The sequence below is a fragment of the Paramormyrops kingsleyae genome, chromosome 13 (genome assembly GCF_048594095.1).
Source record: "Paramormyrops kingsleyae isolate MSU_618 chromosome 13, PKINGS_0.4, whole genome shotgun sequence".
Lineage (NCBI taxonomy): Eukaryota > Metazoa > Chordata > Actinopteri > Osteoglossiformes > Mormyridae > Paramormyrops > Paramormyrops kingsleyae.
Window position 1 is genome coordinate 32,056,019 of NC_132809.1, and position 19,340 is coordinate 32,075,358.

Below are 19,340 nucleotides of genomic sequence, written 5' to 3' on the forward strand. Positions count from 1 at the left end.
CGCTTAAACGGTTTCCCCATTTCAGAGGGGAATTAATAAGGCCGGTAGACGCTGTGAGCACAAACCGAAACCCCGCGACTGAGCCTGACGTCCGGCTGTCGTTGGGGTTTGCCGATCCTACCGGCTATCATATCGGTGTGGGCATTTCGCATGGCTGCAGCATGGCAAACGGCGATGCCACCGTGGGCGCCGAAATGCCACAGACGCCCTACGCTGTTTGTCTGATTACGCAAACGCAGTGGCTTCGCACATTAGCTCCTGACGTATGTATGCATTGTAACTGAGTGCCACCAAGGTAAAAGATGACTGGCATTTCATGAATGAATTAAGCAAGCTATTAGGATTTGTGCGTAACTGAGCCTGGGGGAGGTGACCTGGGTGGAAAGGGACTTTGTCAGAGTGTTCAAGTGCACCATATAGATTACAGAGAATAAGCTCTCTCTCTGTGTGTGTGTGTGTGTGTGTGTGTGTGTGTATATATATATATATATATACACACACACACACAGAGCACCACTGTATACTGCATACTCCAGTATGAAATATTTCCGCTTGCTTAAGATGCGTGAATTCTCGACTTGACTCTGAGTCAAGCTAGGGTGTAGGAGCGAGTTTTGCTGGTGGGGGTCATCTTAATGTACGCGGGGGTAGGGGGTGATGATGAAGCCATATTAGGGGGAGTACATATCCTACCCATCCCCCCTGGTTCCTACGCCCCTGTGTATAAGACCTTTAACACACACACACACACACACACACACTACCCATCCCCCCTGGTTCCTACGCCCCTGTGTATAAGACCTTTAACACACACACACACACACACACACACCATTATATACACTCAGAATCACATGACTTTCTGATCTTAAAATCGTTCTGGAAAAAGGCAGCGAGGATGAAGGGGATGTAAAAAAATGAAAACCTGTGGCATGTTAAAGGCTCCTGCGGTCCATTAAACGAGTGCATTTAGATCACATGCAATATTTAGATGCGGAGATGTTGGGCAGCCTGAGCTGTGATGCAGGACCCTCTGCTGCTTTCATCGCGATGCCTGCTGCATGTGGATGTGAGGACATTAAGGTCTATGCTGAGCCTGACTGCCGGCCCGCGTTCTACATCCAACATGAGGGTAATGAGGCAACTTTGTTTCTTTTTTCCCTTCACTCCCTGCTTATTGCATTTTTTTTCCTTGCTGGGAAAAGAGCCGGAAGCCGGGCATCTAGGGTGGAGGGATCCAGGGGTCTGACAGGGGCCTGAATCAGGGCGCCCTGGAAAAGCTCAAAGTTCTGTTTGACGAAACTTAGTTCCCTAGTTGGGCAGAACTAGGGGAAGGATGGAGAGTGAGTCGTGCTTGTTTATTTTCACTGCAGGAAGCAGACCTTACAGAAAGGCTGAATCGTAGGTCTGCCCCCCGCACCCCCGCCCCCTTCAGCCCATCTTTGAGTCTAGAAGCTGCAGGAATAAACAGTAAAGGTAGCACAGAACAATCGTTTGTCAGCAATGTCATTCAGTCTCTGTGTCCTGTCATCTGGAGCTATCAGTCCTTCAGGTGTGCTGGTCCCCACGTGCCAGACTGGACTCCATCCTGACTCCGTCCTGCAGAATGCCTACAGTAGGATGAATGCCTCAGCATTTCACTGTAAACTGCTCAGAGGGACGGAGGAGGGAGATGATTGGAATAATCAGAAGATCTATGAGGGCACACAAGCACTTTGCTGAACTGGGGAGGAGGCACCAGCCACTTAACCTGCCCTTATTTTAGCTGCAGGTGACTTTGAGCCAATGAAGTTGCTGGATTGGCTGTTAGGAGAGGCGATTTCCTCTGTCTTTTCCTTATATCAGTTTAATGTCTGGGATATTCTCTCTTTTATACTCTGCAATTATCAACAAATAAATGATTCATTTAGATAAGCTGGTGTGTGTCATTCGGTACCAAGGTTATTGCTATATACTGCATGTAGTGCTAGGTTTCTTCCATATGATACTCCTTCAGTTTGTTTGCTGGAGTTATGATTGATCTGAACTGGTTTCAGAGAGAGACAATATGTCTAATAGAAATCCTGTATGGCAGGAAGCCAGTGAGTGTTAAGGGAGTCATAACAGGGGACAAGTCACAAAATCTGTGCTTCAGCCTCAGTCTTGAGGGAGGCATAACAGGGAATGAGTCACAGAATCTGTGCTTCAGCCTTAGTCTCAAGGGAGGCATAATGGGGAATGGGTCACAGAATCTGCGCTTCAACCTGAATTTTGCGGGAGGCATAGCAGGAAATCTATGCTTTAGCTGCAGTTTTGAGGGAGGTATAACAGGGAACAAGTCATAGAATCTGTGTCTTAGCCTCAGTCCCAAGGAAGGTATAACAGGGAATGAGTCAAAGAGTCCGTGCTTCAGCTGCGGTCTTGAGGGAGGTATAACAGGGAACGAGTCAAAGAATCCGTGCTTCAGCTGCAGTCTTGAGGGAGGTATAACAGGGAATGAGTCACAGAATCTGTCTTTCAGGTTCAGTCTCAACGGAGGCATAACAGGAAATGAGTCATAGAAGCTGTGCTTCAGCCTCAGTCTTGAGGGAGGCATTACAGGGAAGGAGTCACACAATCTGTGCTTCAGCCTCAGGCTTGTGAGAGACATAATAAAGAACGAGTCATAGAATTTGTGCTTCAGCCTCGATCTCAAGGGAGGCATAACAGGGAACGAGTCACAGAATCTGTGCTTCAGCCTCTTTCTAGTGCACGCTTTAGCATATTAACACGAAAAGTGAAGAGCTACGTTACATAAACAAGGTTGTTTGTTTCATTCTCCCTTCTCCATCTGTTTCTCTTCCTCTGGTGAGAAATAAGATGTGTAGATTGCATCTTGGGTTTGGGCTTTATCCAGTTAGCTCACAGAGTTATCCGGATTATTTACCCGCTTGGCATTCTGGGACTGCATTACCAAATTATTGCAATATAGCAGCAGCTGCTGCTTGTGGCCTCACAGGCAGGGTCCCGCACAGCCTGCTTTGCACCGTTTGTGATGCTGAGCCTTGGCTAGATGCAAGGCATCGTGGGAGCCGTCTGGTTCTGCTTGGCTGGCCCCAGTGCAAGCAGGCGGGCGGCCTTTTCCATCCTGGAGGAGCGGTCTGTAATTAGCACCCCGAGTCGACTGCCGCGTTCCCCCTGATGCGAATCGCAGACCTGCCGGGACTGTTCTGTTAGGCCTCTCAGGTCTGTTTGTGTGAGGCCAGCTCCCCCCTGCCTTGCCCCCCCTGCTACCGTGTGATCAGGCCTTCTGCCAGGCCGTTCTGCTGCTTGCTTTTCCCACGTCATGTCCATAGCCTTCTTCATCTGGTAATTGTTTACAAAAGACTCCCTTGGACCTGGATTCTCTCTCACCTTCTGGTTCCACTCGCAGCACTTGCATGCTCACACATACCTGTATATATACACATTAAATGAAGGCCTTCGTATGTGGTATAATGTAGAACTTGTAATATACATTTCCTACACGTAAGCACATCCTACACTATGAATTCTGTGTGCTGGTGTCAGTGGTTTTCGAGCTGAGTTTGTCATCTGCCTGCAGAAGGTGAGGTGACCGGTGACCTACCTGCATCTCAGATGGGCACAGAGGCATCGAGCAGACTGGTAGCCTTGGCACTAAGTGGGCCCCACATGGCCTGCTCTATGGTACTCTGATGTGGTGGCATTATTTATAAAGGTCACACTGCACTTTGGCATGAGGGAGGAGACCTGTAAAGGGGTTTGGTCATACTGCCGTTGACGGCTGGTAGAGGGCTACTCAAAGGCGACTTGTGTACCCAAAGTTAGCCAGCTAGGTCCTAGGAGGACCTACAGCCACCAGAAGGATCTTAAATCTGAATTGCTCTGGAAAAATATTCAGTATCCCTTCTACACCTATTCAGACTCTGATGCCTGTTCACAGGAAGAAGCTGCAAACTAGTAAGATCGTATTGTATGTGTGTGGATTAGGGTTATATTACTTGTCCCCCATGATGTAATAAAAACTTCTTTTTTTGATGCTGTGGGGACCATTTTTCAAGTCCCCACGAAGACCTGTGAATGCAATCAAAAAAGTAAAAATGACAAAAGTCTCATATTTTGTTTGGTTACTTATGGTTAAGGTTAGGGCTGGGTAGGGGTTAAGGTCGTCATGATGTGATTAGAGTTTTCCCTATAGAAATAAATGGATAGTCCCCACAAAGATATAATTACAAACATATGTGTGTGTGTGTCTGTGTCTGTGTGTGTGTGTGTATCTGTGTGTGTGTTCATTCCTCACACCCAAGTTCCCGCTGTTCAGTCTGGTCACAACTTGTGATGCAAGTGACCTTTTGGCACAGTCAAAATTCTATACAATACTAATTTTTAATCTCAAAATAGTTCATTTTTAGTTCAGAAACAACATTTTTTCCCACAATTGTGGCATAGTGTAGGCTAGAGCAGCTACCAAATCCATCCTCTTATGGGCTTAAATAATTGGCTGAATAATCACTGAAGTGATTCAGTGTATTTTCAGTGAGATGAGGCAGTGGTAACTGATACCAGTACCTGCTACTAAAATGATTCATTACTTGTACCAGATCCTACAAAACCATACCTCTATACCTCTGGCCCAGCCTGCTTCTTTTCATAGATCCTTGCTTGGTGAGACTTTTGGGGTCTGTGTCTGTGTGCTTGTGCACGTGCATGCAAATGTATATGTGCATGCGCATGCGCATGCATGCAGGTGTGTGTGTGTATGTATGTATATGTGCATGCGCATGCATGCAGGTGTGTGTGTATATATGTATATGCGCATGCATATGTGTATGTACATGTGTCTACATGCAAATGCATATGTGTATGTGTGTCAGTGCATGTACATGCACATGTGTGCATGCTTTCATCCTAATTTTTTGCTCACTATATTTCCAGGTATATCCGATGTTGCACAGACAAGGCATGCATGGTGATAATAATCGGCTGTCCCTACCATCCTGACTAGTGAGCTGTTTTGTTTGCACGTGTGATACTTTAATTCTGCCTTATCCTCCTACATGATGTGCAAATTTGTTTATGCATGTGTGTCTAAAAACACACTTACCTAAAGATTAACAACAGGGACTTGTGCAAATTTGATGAACACACAGTGTTTTAACAGTGATGTCAGAATGCACGTTCACATTAAATAAGACTCTGCTCCTTTGAAAACAATTTCAGATATGATTCGATGTTTTTGCACAATAAATACTGTGGAGTGTGAATATGAAGCCACATCTTACCGCAGTATCGAACTACTCCATTAATCCATTAAACACAACCCCCTGAAGTATCACATTTGACTTTGGTTAGTGAGAAGACCTAAATTCAGCTAACGATGCATTTCCGTTCACGACACTTCCCGGGTTTCGCATTGTCTTACAGTTTATGTTGACATTTAGTTGCCGACTCTTTCTCCAACGTGACCTACATTTCCGATCCATTTATATTTTACTGGAGCACTTTTGTTGAAATACCCCGCTAGACAGACACCACAGAAAACGGTTTCTTGTTGGAATAGCAAACTAGCATCCCTTTGGGTCATGCACAGAGGTGCATTAAAATGGTCAGAGGCCCCTGGGCTATTGCAGTTGTCAGAAGGCCCTCTACTGTATTCTATGATGGTGTAATCATCACCTGGGTGGGCAGGGGGGCTGCGTGTTAAAAGCCTTTAACTACAACTGTACCAGCTGCTGGAAGCATGTGACTTTTTCTTGCGACACAGTAAAGTCAGGTTTGTAGTAACACATAGATGAACCCGGGACCCTGACATTAAAAAGCTGACAGTCGACTGACTGAGCTATCCTAACATTGGAAGGGTGTTTATATGTTTACTGGAAGAGACAGGAATCAGTCCTGTGGTAATCGTTTTTGGCATCTGCTTCCTCTCTTCACGGCACTGCGCCTCCTCTGCTGTCCCTTGCTGACAGCGGGGGCCTGAGGTCCAGGTGATGTGGCTGTTTCTGAACCCTTCGCTTTTTTGTCTCTGCTACGTTTCCCTCTCTTGCCCCCTTTCTGCCTTGGTCTGTCTGTTGCTGTTACAGCTGAGTGGTTGGCTTTGAAGCAGACGTGGACCCGTAGCTGCATCGAGTTGCCCGTGACTAAGAGCATCTTTCCCAGTGATTTGGTCCCAGTGAGCCACAAGACTGAGACTGAGCTCCAAAATAATTTGCAATTGTCTGTGCTGCTGCGAATCTGCTCATCTCCAGGAAATCATAATTAATATTGATTGTTTTCATACAAAATCCGTGCCGACCATATGACTCATCTCTTTCATCCCTTCTTCCAACCTCTCAGAAACTTCTAGAAAAATATGTTAATAAGTACATATATGTTAATAAATTAGGATGATTAATGTGTATGCTTCTCTACTCTTATGTAAATACTGTAACTTCCACATGCTTCCACACACACGTTATTAATGGCTTCTGGAACTGAAAACAGGCATTTATTAAACCAGTGAAATGTTCCTTGAAGAACTCTAAAGGTGATCACCAAAGCCATTTGTATATTGTCATTCTTTTGTTAATAATGCTCTCTGGTATCCACGAAACTGGCCGTCACACACATTAACAAATCTGAGGGGAATCCCATATTCAGTGAAAGTCTGCATTTTTTTGTTGCTTGCACTGTTTTCTTCAGTTCAGTGCTAGTTATGGACCTGTGTAAGTCATTGTCTGTATGCGTGTTTTGGATTTTGAGGTGAGGTGGTCCTAATGCGGCCTGCTGAGATCTCACATTAAATTGTCTTATGTAGTGGATATTTATCCATTATATAATGACAAACATTATATCATTATGAATCTGTACAATTTCTGCATGTGCCTCAGTCAGTACCATTGTACATGAGAAGTGTGCTCGCATATGACAAAGTATTAACTTTTTTGTGGCAAATTCTGCAAATAAAGCATTGATGCGATTCTCCAGAGAGCTGATAAGAGCATAAATATATTCTGTAGAAAAATAGAGAAGCAAGTGTATTGTGAGGATTCTCAAGGCTCGAGCTTCAAGCTGCACGTCTCTCCTCCGTTTGTGTGTTGAAAGTGTTAGTGTGTACAAAAATAAGCCGGATGACAATTTTAATAGCTTTTCCCTATTTAGTTGCCTTCTAGAATCATGTCAAAGTGACAGATGCGACAGCAGCTCTGTGAGCTTGAAGATGATGATTTTTTTAAGTAGATGACCTTCTGATGCTTGCTGCTAAAGGAAGGTTTTCAACGTTTTAACTGTTGTTTTCTAGTGATTTTCTTTCTCCTGTTTTTCTACAAGGTTGCATCCCTTTATTTAGTGTAATACCCACATTCCTGTGGCCGTTAGATGGTTTCACACAGACACCAGCCGAGAGTGGAATTCATTGTTTTGGCTTCTAGGAAAAATGCCATGAACCAAACCAATGCATATTTTCTTGGCTGTGCTATGTGGAGACTTTCTGCCTGCATAATTCACTAGTCTGAGACCCAGGTATGACTTCCTCTAATGTTGTCCCTTCATGTTTGGAAGCTACACATATGGCAACAAATGGCTTTTCTTGTGATTCGCCAGCAAGTGAAGGGGATGTCACAGGAATATCCGATAAAAACCATGCAGTATGAATGAAGGTTTCATTCTTCTCACCATCATATGCTGATGTGATTGCAGCTGTTTTGGTTTCTTATTTTTTCTGTTTCTTTTTCATGGTACTGGGGATTAAAAATATTCACATGTTTAATTCTTTTTGTTTTGTAAGTTGTCTTTGTGCTTTCTGAGGCTATTTTTTCCAGAAAGTTATAAAGAGCAGAAGTTTGGACACTTAAATATTCTCTCCATATCGTTCCCACATCTCCTTAAAACTGGATCCTTCGTATGTGTTTGGCATACGTAAAATTTTACAAGTGATTAAGTAATCAGGAAAAACCTCATGAAATACCTGATGTATTCTTTGGTTTTTTAGGAATGCTGGACTGTCCTGATTCTTGAAGGATGCTTCCATAGCATTCCAGGGAGGTTCACCTAGAATTTTGAACGTTCTGCCTTCTGCTCTTAAACCCTGTTTCCCCTTACAGCCCCTTACAATGGGCACCTCTTCCTGTTTCCTGTTGCTGCAGAGTAAAGCATGATGGTTGAGATACCTGGGCACAGATGAAGGGGTGTCCCCCATGTGTTATGAAATGCCTTGGATTACATCTTAAATATCAAAGTTGTTTCCGACATGCATCGTAATTTGTGGCGAGCAAGCAGTCGCAGCGGCGCCCTCTCAGGTACGGGGTGGGGTGGGGTGGGGGGGGGGGCAGTTACGGTGCTGATTGGTCATGGGATCCCTGCAGAGCCTGTGTTTGTACCCTATAACAAGGTTAAACGTCAAGGCCCCCCTGCTGCCAAAAGCGGCTCGCCATCATCCACGGCTTCCATTATGGGTCTCCCATGCCAGTCCTCTGTCTCATCAGGGAATACGGGCTCACAAAGTACAAGACAGACATCCTCATTTTTACGGGACATAGCTGGCAGCGAGATTCTGCGAGACCATAACAACACTGCGATCGGGGACTACACCATGACAGCACTGCGATCGGGGACTACACCATGACAGCACTGCGATCGGGGACTACACCATGACAGCACTGCGATCAGGGACTACACCATGACAGCATTGCGATTGGGGACAACACCATGACAGCATTGCGATCGGGGACTACACCATTACACCACTGCGATTGGGGAGTACACCATTACAGCACTGCGATTGTGGAGTACTACACCATGACAACACTGCGATCGGGGACTACACCAGGACAGCTCTGCGATCGGGGACTACACCATGACAGCACTGCGATCGGGGACTACACCACGACAGCTCTGCGATCGGGGACTACACCACGACAGCTCTGCGATCGGGGACTACACCACGACAGCACTGCGATCGGGGACTACACCATTACAGCACTGCGATTGGGGAGTACACCATTACAGCACTGCGATTGTGGAGTACTACACCATGACAGCTCTGCGATTGGGGACTACACCATGACAGCTCTGCGATCAGGGACTACACCATGACAGCTCTGCGATCGGGGACTACACCATGACAGCACTGCGATTGGGGACTACACCATGACAGCTCTGCGATCGGGGACTACACCATGACAGCAATGCGATCGGGGACTACACCATGACAGCACTGCGATCGGGGGACTACACCATGACAGCACTGCGATCGGGGACTACACCATGACAACACTGCGATCGGGGACTACACCATGACAGCACTGCGATCGGGGAGTACTACACCATGACAACACTGCGATCGGGGACTACACCATGACAGCACTGCGATCGGGGAGTACTACACCATGACAACACTGCGATCGGGGACTACACCATGACAGCACTGCGATCGGGGACTACACCATGACAACACTGCGATCGGGGACTACACCATGACAACACTGCGATCGGGGACTACACCATGACAGCACTGCAATCGGGGACTACACCATGACAACACTGCGATCGGGGGACTACACAATTACAGCACTGCGATCAGGGAGTACTACACCATGACAACACTGCGATCGGGGACTACACCATGACAGCACTGCGATCGGGGACTACACCATGACAACACTGCGATCGGGGACTACACCATGACAACACTGCGATCGGGGAGTACACCATGACAACACTGCGATCGGGGACTATACCATGACAACACTGCGATCGGGGAGTACTACACCATGACAACACTGCAATTGGGGACTACACGCTGAGCGTCGTATCCCCGTATTACCTTATTTTGTGGATTCGTTTTAATAGCACAAACTAAGAACATCAAACTGACATCAGTCTCAGCATTTTCTTCCTAACTACTGTCCATTAACATGGGTCTGTTACCTGATACACTTTATAATATGAAATAATCTGTATTCATGTAGCTACATAGGTATGTAGTGTAGCTGCTTAAGTTAATTTATACATAATTGAGTTTGGTCATTTAGGTAAATTATGCATAGATCTAAGCTAAAGTCTACTTATATACCTATCTATACCTATATACTTAAAAAGCTATTAGCCTACATATTGTATACCTGATTTGTAATTTGCTTGTGTGGTTAGTATGCTGTACGTTATATTGGTGTCTGACAGTGGCCTTGGAAGGAGTTTGACTGAATTGGGGGGGTTGGGGTTCGATGAGTATTGTAACTTCGCAGTGGGTACACATGCAATAGTCACATCGTGAAAGGATGTAATGCAAGAAAAACATTTAAATAAACATTTTTTAGGTATATGTTTTGTCCTCGCCTTCTGCAGGCACTGCACATTGACTTCCGTATCACGCTGATTCATAATAAAAAATGAGGAACATGCTCTTATTTGTCCTGGGTTCGGTCTCGGGTCCTTTCTGTGTGGAGTTTGCACGCTCTCCCCGTGTTCGTGTGGGTTTTCGCCAGGGGCTCTGGTTTCCTCCCACGGCCCAAAAGTGTGCAGGATAGGTTGATCGGTGAGTCTAAATTGGCCCTGTGGTTGTGTGAGTGAGTGCATCCTGCAGTGTGTTGGCGACTGCCCAGGGTTGGTTCCCGCCTGTGCCCGTTGTTCCCGGGATAGGCTCCGGTCCCCCCCACAACCACAGTTGGGATTAAGTGGTTTCAGAAAATGGATGGATGGATTTGTTTGTTTGTTTGTTTGTTTGGGAAGGGGGGGGGGGGGGTCTGCTGATATTGGGGGGACGCGTCCCCCCTATCCCCCCTATTACCAAAGCCCCTGGTCTGTGATACGTCCCCACAAGTCTGACCAGAAAAGATGATTGGAAGATGATTGGATGGAAGGATGCCTGTTATACTGATATTCTGTGTAATACAGCTTGGAGTGCTTGCAGTTCGGCAGTGAGGCATGACCCCATAGCTAACAAGTCTAAAATGCATGCAAAAATGCCCCATAAGTAAAAAAATAAACCCAGAGGAATAAATGAATATCAGTAAAGACACTGAGCCAAAGCATTAAATTAACTGTAAGTGTTGTGGCACCTTGTGCAGGAGGCGTCAGGCGGCAGGCGGCAGGCTGTGTGACTCCCACCTTCCTCTCCTGTTATGTTTGGCTTTTAACAGCCAGACATTTTCAGAATGAGCGGGATGGTGCAACGGAGCGAACTTCCTTTGTCCTCATCTAGTGCTTTGACTTCTGCAGCATTTCCACCCATCTGACGGAGGTCTATGCTATTCTTTTTCGACTTGTTAAATTAAGTCTTTGCGGCATTCAGTCAATTGGCCTGTTTGAAGGTAGCTAAAAAAATTAAGAGTACTGTGTTGCTATGGCACCACCGCTGTCTGTTCTCTAACAGTGCCTTTAGTTTAATTTTCGCTTTAATTTCGTTTTACTGCCATGGTGCACTGAATCCTCTGCCAGTCACGGTTTGGGGAGGACGCTTTCTGCCTCCACGACAGGACTGTAGGTTGACAAACCAGACTTGGTGGAACCCGACTAACAAAGGAGCTTCTCTGTAATTAAGGGGTATCATGTTCTCCTGACTGGCTCCTGAAGGTGCGTGAAAAAAAAAACAGTTTCTCATCTCCGGCAGACAGTAATTCTGGTTTATGGCTGGTGCCATTCAGTTATCGCTCCCCGAGGGGCCACAGGGTGAAAACCCTCCAGACGTCTGTATATATTTTTATGAGAAACAGAGACGTGCACAGCTAATATGCCTGATAAATGTGTCAGGAGAGGAAATTCATAGGAAAGTATGACAGACTCGCTCATTAGGTAGAGCTCATCGCAGCCCTGGTGTTGGGAAATATGACAGACTCGCTCATTAGGTAGAGCTCATCGCAGCCCTGGTGTTGGGAAGTATGACAGACTCGCTCATTAGGTAGAGCTCATCGCAGCCCTGGTGTTGGGAAGTATGACAGACTCGCTCATTAGGTAGAGCTCATCGCAGCCCTGGTGTTGGGAAGTATGACAGACTCGCTCATTAGGTAGAGCTCATCGCAGCCCTGGTGTTGGGAAGTATGACAGACTCGCTCATTAGGTAGTGCTCATCGCAGCCCTGGTGTTGGGAAGTATGACAGACTCGCTCATTAGGTAGAGCTCATCGCAGCCCTGGTGTTGGGAAGTATGACAGACTCGCTCATTAGGTAGTGCTCATCGCAGCCCTGGTGTTGGTTTTATGCCTCTAATCTGGTTGACCGTCAGAGTGAAAAGTGTCTGACTTTGGCTCTTTTTGTCTGCGTATATTTTATCGTGCATGCCTCTGAGAAGCATTTAGCCCGCCACGATTAGGAATGGGTTTGAACACGTCTTCCAACTGCACCTCGCTGGTAGATCTTAATCTGGCTTCATTACATTCTCTGGTTCCTCCTTCCGTTTATCTGCACATGCTAGTCTTTCAACTCATGGATACTGAGGAGGGCTACAACTCTGTAATGCTGTATATATTACAGTCGATGGTGCTGGGCTATGAGCAGGCAGCTGGCAGTGTAACAGTTAAGGACACAGACTGTAACGCCAAGGTTGCTGACTCAAATGCCAGTCATCAGTACCCTTGAGCAACATGGTTAGCCTGAATTGCTCTAGTTACATTTCTAATTATAAAAGCCAGGGAATAAAAACATCAGGTAAATTCAAACATCCGTTATGGCCAAAGGCATCAAAGACAGCAGGTGTCTTTTCCTCGGCAACCTCTCTGGTAGCTTGGTACTACTGCAGGCTGCACTCCACTTGTACCAGATGGGGGCGCTATACTTCCAAGTGTCAAGAACCCATCAATAACCATCCACACCCGACCTCTGGCTTCTAATACGAAAGCAGAAGTCCTATTAGTGACCAGGACATGCTCTGCTAGCATCATATATCCCACTTTCTCCGTCCACATCATCTGTTTATTCTGTCACTTACTATCATGATGCTACATTGTCTCTTCCATTTGTACAGCCATGAATTTGCCATGTAATACTTGTTTTTCTTTATTACTGCATTGCTTACCACGCGCAGTATACTTTGTTTTATTGGGTAGAGTCTGTTTATTTTCCCATGTTTATTACTGCCTTGCTGTGTATTCTCACCTATTGTTAGAGTCTTTGGTTTCTGAAAACACTGTATACATTAAATATGTCATTATTATTATTATTATTGTATGAGCATCTCTTCAAATGATTAGCTTCCATGTCGACCCAGTAACCTTGCAGCCTTTGAATCAAGGGCGTCAGTGCAGCAGGACCCGAAACGTACGCCTTCTAGCTTTTCCTTGGCATTTATCACACCAGGGTCTGACTGGACATAAGCCTGTTTTTCTTAAGAAGCTGGCCAGCGTGGTTGCTATGCATGCTCAGTTGCTCACGGGGGTGGTCGTCTTCCGGAGACATTTCGCTGTTCTGCTCTGAATCAGCAGAACTTCGATTTGGGTGCAGACCTGGGAGTGGCAGGCGTGCCATCATCCCCTGGATGTGTTCCTCTGGTTACCTCAAGCTGCTTTAGATGTTAGATGCTCCTGCAAGGCACATGTGGAAATGTGCATTCCTTCATTTTTATATACTATGTTTTTTTTGCAGAGTGCATGTGTCTTTTTTGGAAACCCCAATTGTGATAAATGTATCGATCGTTAGGACAAGCGGAAGGGGCAGTACAGTGGCTCAGTGGGGGGCACCATCACCTCAGGCCCCCCGGGGATCACGCCTCACCTCTGTTCTGTGCATGCAAGGTCGTGGGGTTTCCTCTGGATATTCCGATTTCCTTCTCTGGTCTGAAGACATGATGAATATGTGTTTCCAGAACTGTCCATAGTGAAGAATTAGAATTTAGTGATTAATTGTCATTGTTGACACACCACAGCACACAGTGCACAACAACGGAATGTGTCCTCTGCATTTAACCCATATGCGACATAGCAGGGGGCAGCTAATTCAGCGCCCGGGGAGCAGGGTTGGGGGCGGAACCTTGCTCAGGGTACCTCAGTGGTGCCTTGCTGGTCGGGGATTCGGACCTGCAATCTTTCAATTACAAGTGTGCTTCCCTAACCATCAAGCCACCACTGCCCCCATGAGTGAGTGTGAGAGACCAGCATCCCATCCAGGCTGCACTCAGCCCCCCCATTCCGAAAAATCCCACACTGGATAAGTGCCTGGAATATGGCTTTGTGGACGGTAATAAAAGCTGCCGCAGATCGCCTCTGTTCTGTTTGCCAGAAACACATGAAGGTGATGTGTATTCAAAAAAATAACTAAAATGTCTTAAGGATGCCTTGGGCTCACAACACTAAATTGTATTTGTGTCTGCTTGCCATGAGGGATGCGATGAATAAAATTCTGAATATGCTTATTCTTTAGATGTAGCGTGATGTGAAGTAGATGAAAGAGCCTGGCTCTGTCGGACGAGTGTTAATGTTTACACGCGAATCGTGTTTGGGGGCAGTTATGGAGGTTGTGGCGTTTGGAGACTCAGTAAAGAGGCTACAGGGGGTGTGGGGTGGGGGCTGGATGCCAGGGGGCTGATAGAGCGAGCTAGGGGCTGGCAGCCATGATGAACTCCTCCAGTTGCACTCGTGGTACACAGGCTTTATGTCCGGAGACCTGGGCTCTGTTCAGGAATTAGTCGTTGCTTCAGAGATATGCTGTCTGCTGTTTTCTCATGGACAGGTCACACACTGAACATGGGGGAACAAAGTGACCAATAGGGGCCCCATATATCATGTGTCATATGTTGACGAATTCCAATTTTACAGAAGGTTCAAAAATCTGACGGGCAAATCCATCCACCCATTGTCAGTAAATATTTTCAGTGCGGATCAGAGTGGGTTCCTGGGAAGCAGACAGAATGGCGTGGCATACAGGCTGAACAGCAACGGTTACACACGCAGTCACACAGAAAGCTTCGTTTAAAGCTTGATTATGCAAGGCCAGATAAAACCTGCATATATACAGAAAGGGCAATGCATTTTTTGGGCTATATTTGGGCAATTCCAGCATTATGGATGTGACATTTAGACTCATATTGGCAAACAGAATGCCTCACGGCAGGGAATAGCTTAGTATCATTGAGTCAATTTGCATACCTCTTGAGTTGAATATAGGCAAATCCTCAAAATTCATATATTAAATTACTGGTTAGAAATGCACAGCATTTTATCATGGATATGACATCAAACCGACCTTTGCATGGAATTGCCCTCATTAATATATATGATATTTGTATGTGGGCTCTGCATCCTGTCAGGAAGTGAAGAAGCTGAACATAAGATGAATGGCTGCCTTCGGACCCCAGCACATCCATGGACGCCTCAATGCCTGTTTTCACTTCCCTCTGTCGTTTTGGGCTTTGGTAAACGCTGTTAAGAGCGTGGGGGCCCACAAGCACCAGGGCCCCCCGCTGTGTAGCCATGCCGTGGGCTTCTTTATGTATGCGTTTTCATGTCGGGGGGTGATGTAAAGCAACCAGAGACGTGTGAGCTGGGGACCCGGGGAGGGGTGGGGGGGGTCCAAACGGGGCAACCCGCGGTGAGCTGTTAGATCAAGTGACACCGCAGCTTTCATTAATCACCCCCCAGGCCCATAACTCCTGTCCTTCCTCCCATCTGCTACCACAGACCCAGAGGTTTATTTAGTGGGTCACGCCTGAACCTCCTGGGGGGGGCATTACCCATGCCTGTGAGCGATGGGGCCATCGCCCTGACAACTGCCCCTGCTGCTACAAGCCGGCGGGGGTGCCACCAAGTGAGGGCTTTCATTAAAATGCCCCCCCCCCCCCATGGCCTTGCTGCCATCCTCATCTTTATAAATGTGTCTCTGAGCGACATGCTGATGATCGGCCTCTTCAGAGCCATTCCCCGTCCTCCAGCATCTCTGCACAGACCAACTTATCTGGGCAGGGAGGCAGGTGATGCTGCGGCCCTTAGGGAGTCATGGGCCGCTTTAAAGGGTCCCTCGAAGGCATCATTCTTTCTCGGGGTGGCAGAGAGAGGGCTTGGGGCATCATGACCATGCGCAGACAATGCATTCAGGCGGGACTTGGGGCTGGGCTCCTGACCTTGTCTCATAGGAGTAACCACAGGGGTTGAGGACTCACAATGCACCCCTGCGTGGCTGGTAATGGACGACTTTTCTGTTACCGTGAAGGGGTTGTGCATGTCCAGTTGGGTTTCATTTCGGCCTCCTGATTGATGACGGTTTGTTAGAATAGGAGTTATTTGTAGGTGGCTTGATGGAAAGTAGGACACTGATTGACTATACCTACAACTCTAACTTAAAGCCATTCATCTATCTTTCACTCCCACTTATTCAGTACAGGGGCCACGGTGGACTGGGAGCTTATCCCAGGATGCACAGAACTCGAGACAGGGAACACCCAGACTCGGGTGCAGGTGCATGGCTGGACACACATTCCTTGCACACGATGGGTAATTTAGAGACACTGGTGTGTCTATCTGCATGGTTTTGGAGGAGGAATGCAGAAACCCTGGAGGGAGCCTCTGTGAATTCAGGGAGGACAAGCAAACACACCCAGAGCCGGGGGCAGGAGGGTGACCCTTAACCTTAAAGGCGTGAGCACACAGTTCCAGGGGCATAAGAAGCAGGTCATAATTCATGACTTATCACTAGCCAATGACAGGTTTGGAATTAGTGAATGACAGGGGAGCGGGCACTCCAGGGGGCCAATCAGCTTTCACCTGGGGCCAGTAGTCCTGTGGCCATGCCTTTATACACCCCTGATCTGTGGTTTTGCTGGAAAATTTTGAATATTAAGAAAACTGACCCTTTGCATTGGATGTGCAATGTCACAGGTTATGCACACTGATGGCATACTGATGGCATTAGTGCTTAATTTATCGCAATATTAGCGTACGTGAACTGCGGATTCGCTTAAAATGAGCACGCTGCTGTTGTTGTGACAGTGCCTCCTTATGAAGGCACACAGGGCTGTAATTATTATGACGCCGCATGCTTCAGTCAAATCAAACAGGACTGGTGTTTGTGGAGGTCCCAGCTGCTGGCAGGCTCTGATGGAAGTCACACCTGGTCTTGGCATATCTGCTGTAGCCGGCCGCTCTTTCCACATGCTTCTGACAGTAATGACGCGTTTAGATATTTTCACAAGGGGGGGGGGGGTGGCTGATCTGCTCGATGTGAAAGTGCAAGGGCGAGCGGGTGCGGTAGCACAGGAGGAAATGGAAAACTGTGAAAGTCGTCACGAGGTTATAAACACATTTCACGCTGTGAGAGTGTGTTTGAGAGGGTCAGTGCTTGGATCTTCCCCCTCGGACTGTTGGGAGAGCCTGAGAGTTTTATGTGTTTGCGTGTGTGTGTGTGTGTGTGTGTGTGTGTGTGTATGTGCGAGCGGGTTTACCTATCCTTATGGGGACATAATGTCCCCATAATGTGATAAATATCCGTTTTTTTTCCCTTATGGGGACCGGTTTCCTGGTCCCCATAAGCGAAAACTATTTTATGAAAATCAGTGACTGCTATGAAAAAACTAAAAATGCAAAAACTCTTGTATTTTGTTAGGTTACTTTTGGTTATGGTTAGGGCAGGGTAGGGGTTAAGGTTGTCCTAGTTAGCATTAGCATTTTTCCCAGTGAAATGAATGAGCGGTCCCCATAAGGATATGTTTACCCTACGTGTGCGTGTGTGTGTGTGTGCGCTTTGCTATCTGCATGCATCGGGTCGGTGTGCGTGCCAGCATTCTCCATTATCTGGGTGTATCGGCTGGGAGCGCCTTGGAGACATGATGTCTGGAGTCGCCTGCATCCTGGGGCGTTCGGCTGCGAGCTGCCGTCTGTGGGTGTTCCTGCAGGATTCCGTCTAAAGCCGCCATTCTCACCCTGCAAGGGCACTGGGGTCATACGCAGCTGAGCGCTGACCTGTAGGGCCCAAGAGCTGCATTCCACTGTCTCAGATCTAACATAAAATTCAATACGTTCAGAAAAAAAAACAATTGTTGTTTTTTTATTTGTTGTTGTTGTTTTTGTTAACTCTACTACTACTACTACTAGTACTACTACTACTAATAATAATAATAGTAATAATAATGAATATATTTTTATCCACTTTTAATCATCTGCTTTTCTGTCCACATCAATGCTGTGTTAATCTGGGCAGAACCTGTAACGGCCTGTTCTCACCGCACCAAGTGCCGCACTTCTGATATGGTACTTTTGGTACTTACTCTTCTCCATTGATTTCTGGACGGCTACCAGTACCAAAAGTGCCAAACCAGCTGGGGTACTCTTTTGGTACTTCAGTACTTTGGCGTGAGACTTGAAATGCTTTCTTTCTCATTTGCTTATGCGAATAGTCGTCTCTAAACACAGGACAACCACAATATTGGAAAAAGATACAAACAAAAAACAATGATAAACGAAGTAAAAAAAATAAATGAATTGCGATCTGGCCAGAAGAACAGATACGCCAAAAAGATCCAGAAGGCATGACAAGAAATAAAAAAAATATTTTGTTTAATATACTAGGTTGTGTTTAATATACTAGGACAGCACTCTTGCGATGTGTTGTAAATGTACGCAATGTGATTCTGTTGTAAATATAGCAGTGTGATTTTGTTGTAAAAAATATTGAGGTATTTATAAATCAAAAAGGTTCATAAATTTCTCATAAACACATCTCAGAGTAATTTAAACAGCAAGAATGAAAATGATGGGAAATGGGAGAAACACGCAGCACTCATGCAAAAGCAGCGGAGGTAAACGTTAAACTGATTTTTAAACATATATTAGATAATCTATAAAAGGGATAACATTGTTTCTCTATGACAGAGTAAAAACATTTTAGCAAAACTGAAACTCGCTGTGCTACAATGTCCGTACTGATTTGAAAAAGCCTGACCTTTATCTGGTTTACTTGCGATGTAAGAATTGCATGTGCATAGCACATTATTATCACACATCATCTAGCCCCATAATATACTACAGCCATTTTTCAAATTTAGTACAAAATACCCCGCTTTGCATTGTGATGTGATATTGTGATTGTAACTTTCACTAAGTGCCAAAAGTATGGTACCTGGTACAGTGGAAAATGGCCCAAGGTGACTTACACACTTCAGAGTAACCAGAGACCTGCAGTAGTCAAATCTGCGTTCCTAGTGGACCAGTACATGGCCAATATACACATTATCGCATAAAGACTCCCTGGTCCTCATTCATGAGGCGCAGGCCAAAATGCTTCCACTGGAATACTGTAAGTGTGGTTTGTCTGAGGAGCTAAATTATCTTGCCAATGGATCTTCAGGGATCTGAGGTGAGCCTTATTTTAATGAAGGCTTAAAACGTTTTGCTACTGCCTGTTCCACTGAGGCTGTCTGACTGCTCCGTAGCTGGATGTCTGTGTACTATATTTAAACATAACTTG

At 46.1% G+C, this 19,340-nt stretch overlaps 1 protein-coding gene across 3 annotated transcripts in view; it reads left to right on the forward strand.

The window, feature by feature from the left end:
* The window catches only part of LOC111849651 (docking protein 4-like), a 56,261-nt gene that overhangs the window by 1,659 nt on the left and 35,262 nt on the right, over window positions 1-19,340 (forward strand). The window contains exon 1 of one of the 3 annotated variants that reach the window (XM_072698657.1): window positions 7,963-8,255. The exons of the other annotated variants lie outside the window; for them this stretch is intronic. The gene's annotated coding sequence lies outside the window, so the exon portion shown is untranslated. Of the gene's footprint in view, window positions 1-7,962; window positions 8,256-19,340 lie in introns of those variants that run through there. 3 annotated transcript variants of the gene reach the window in all.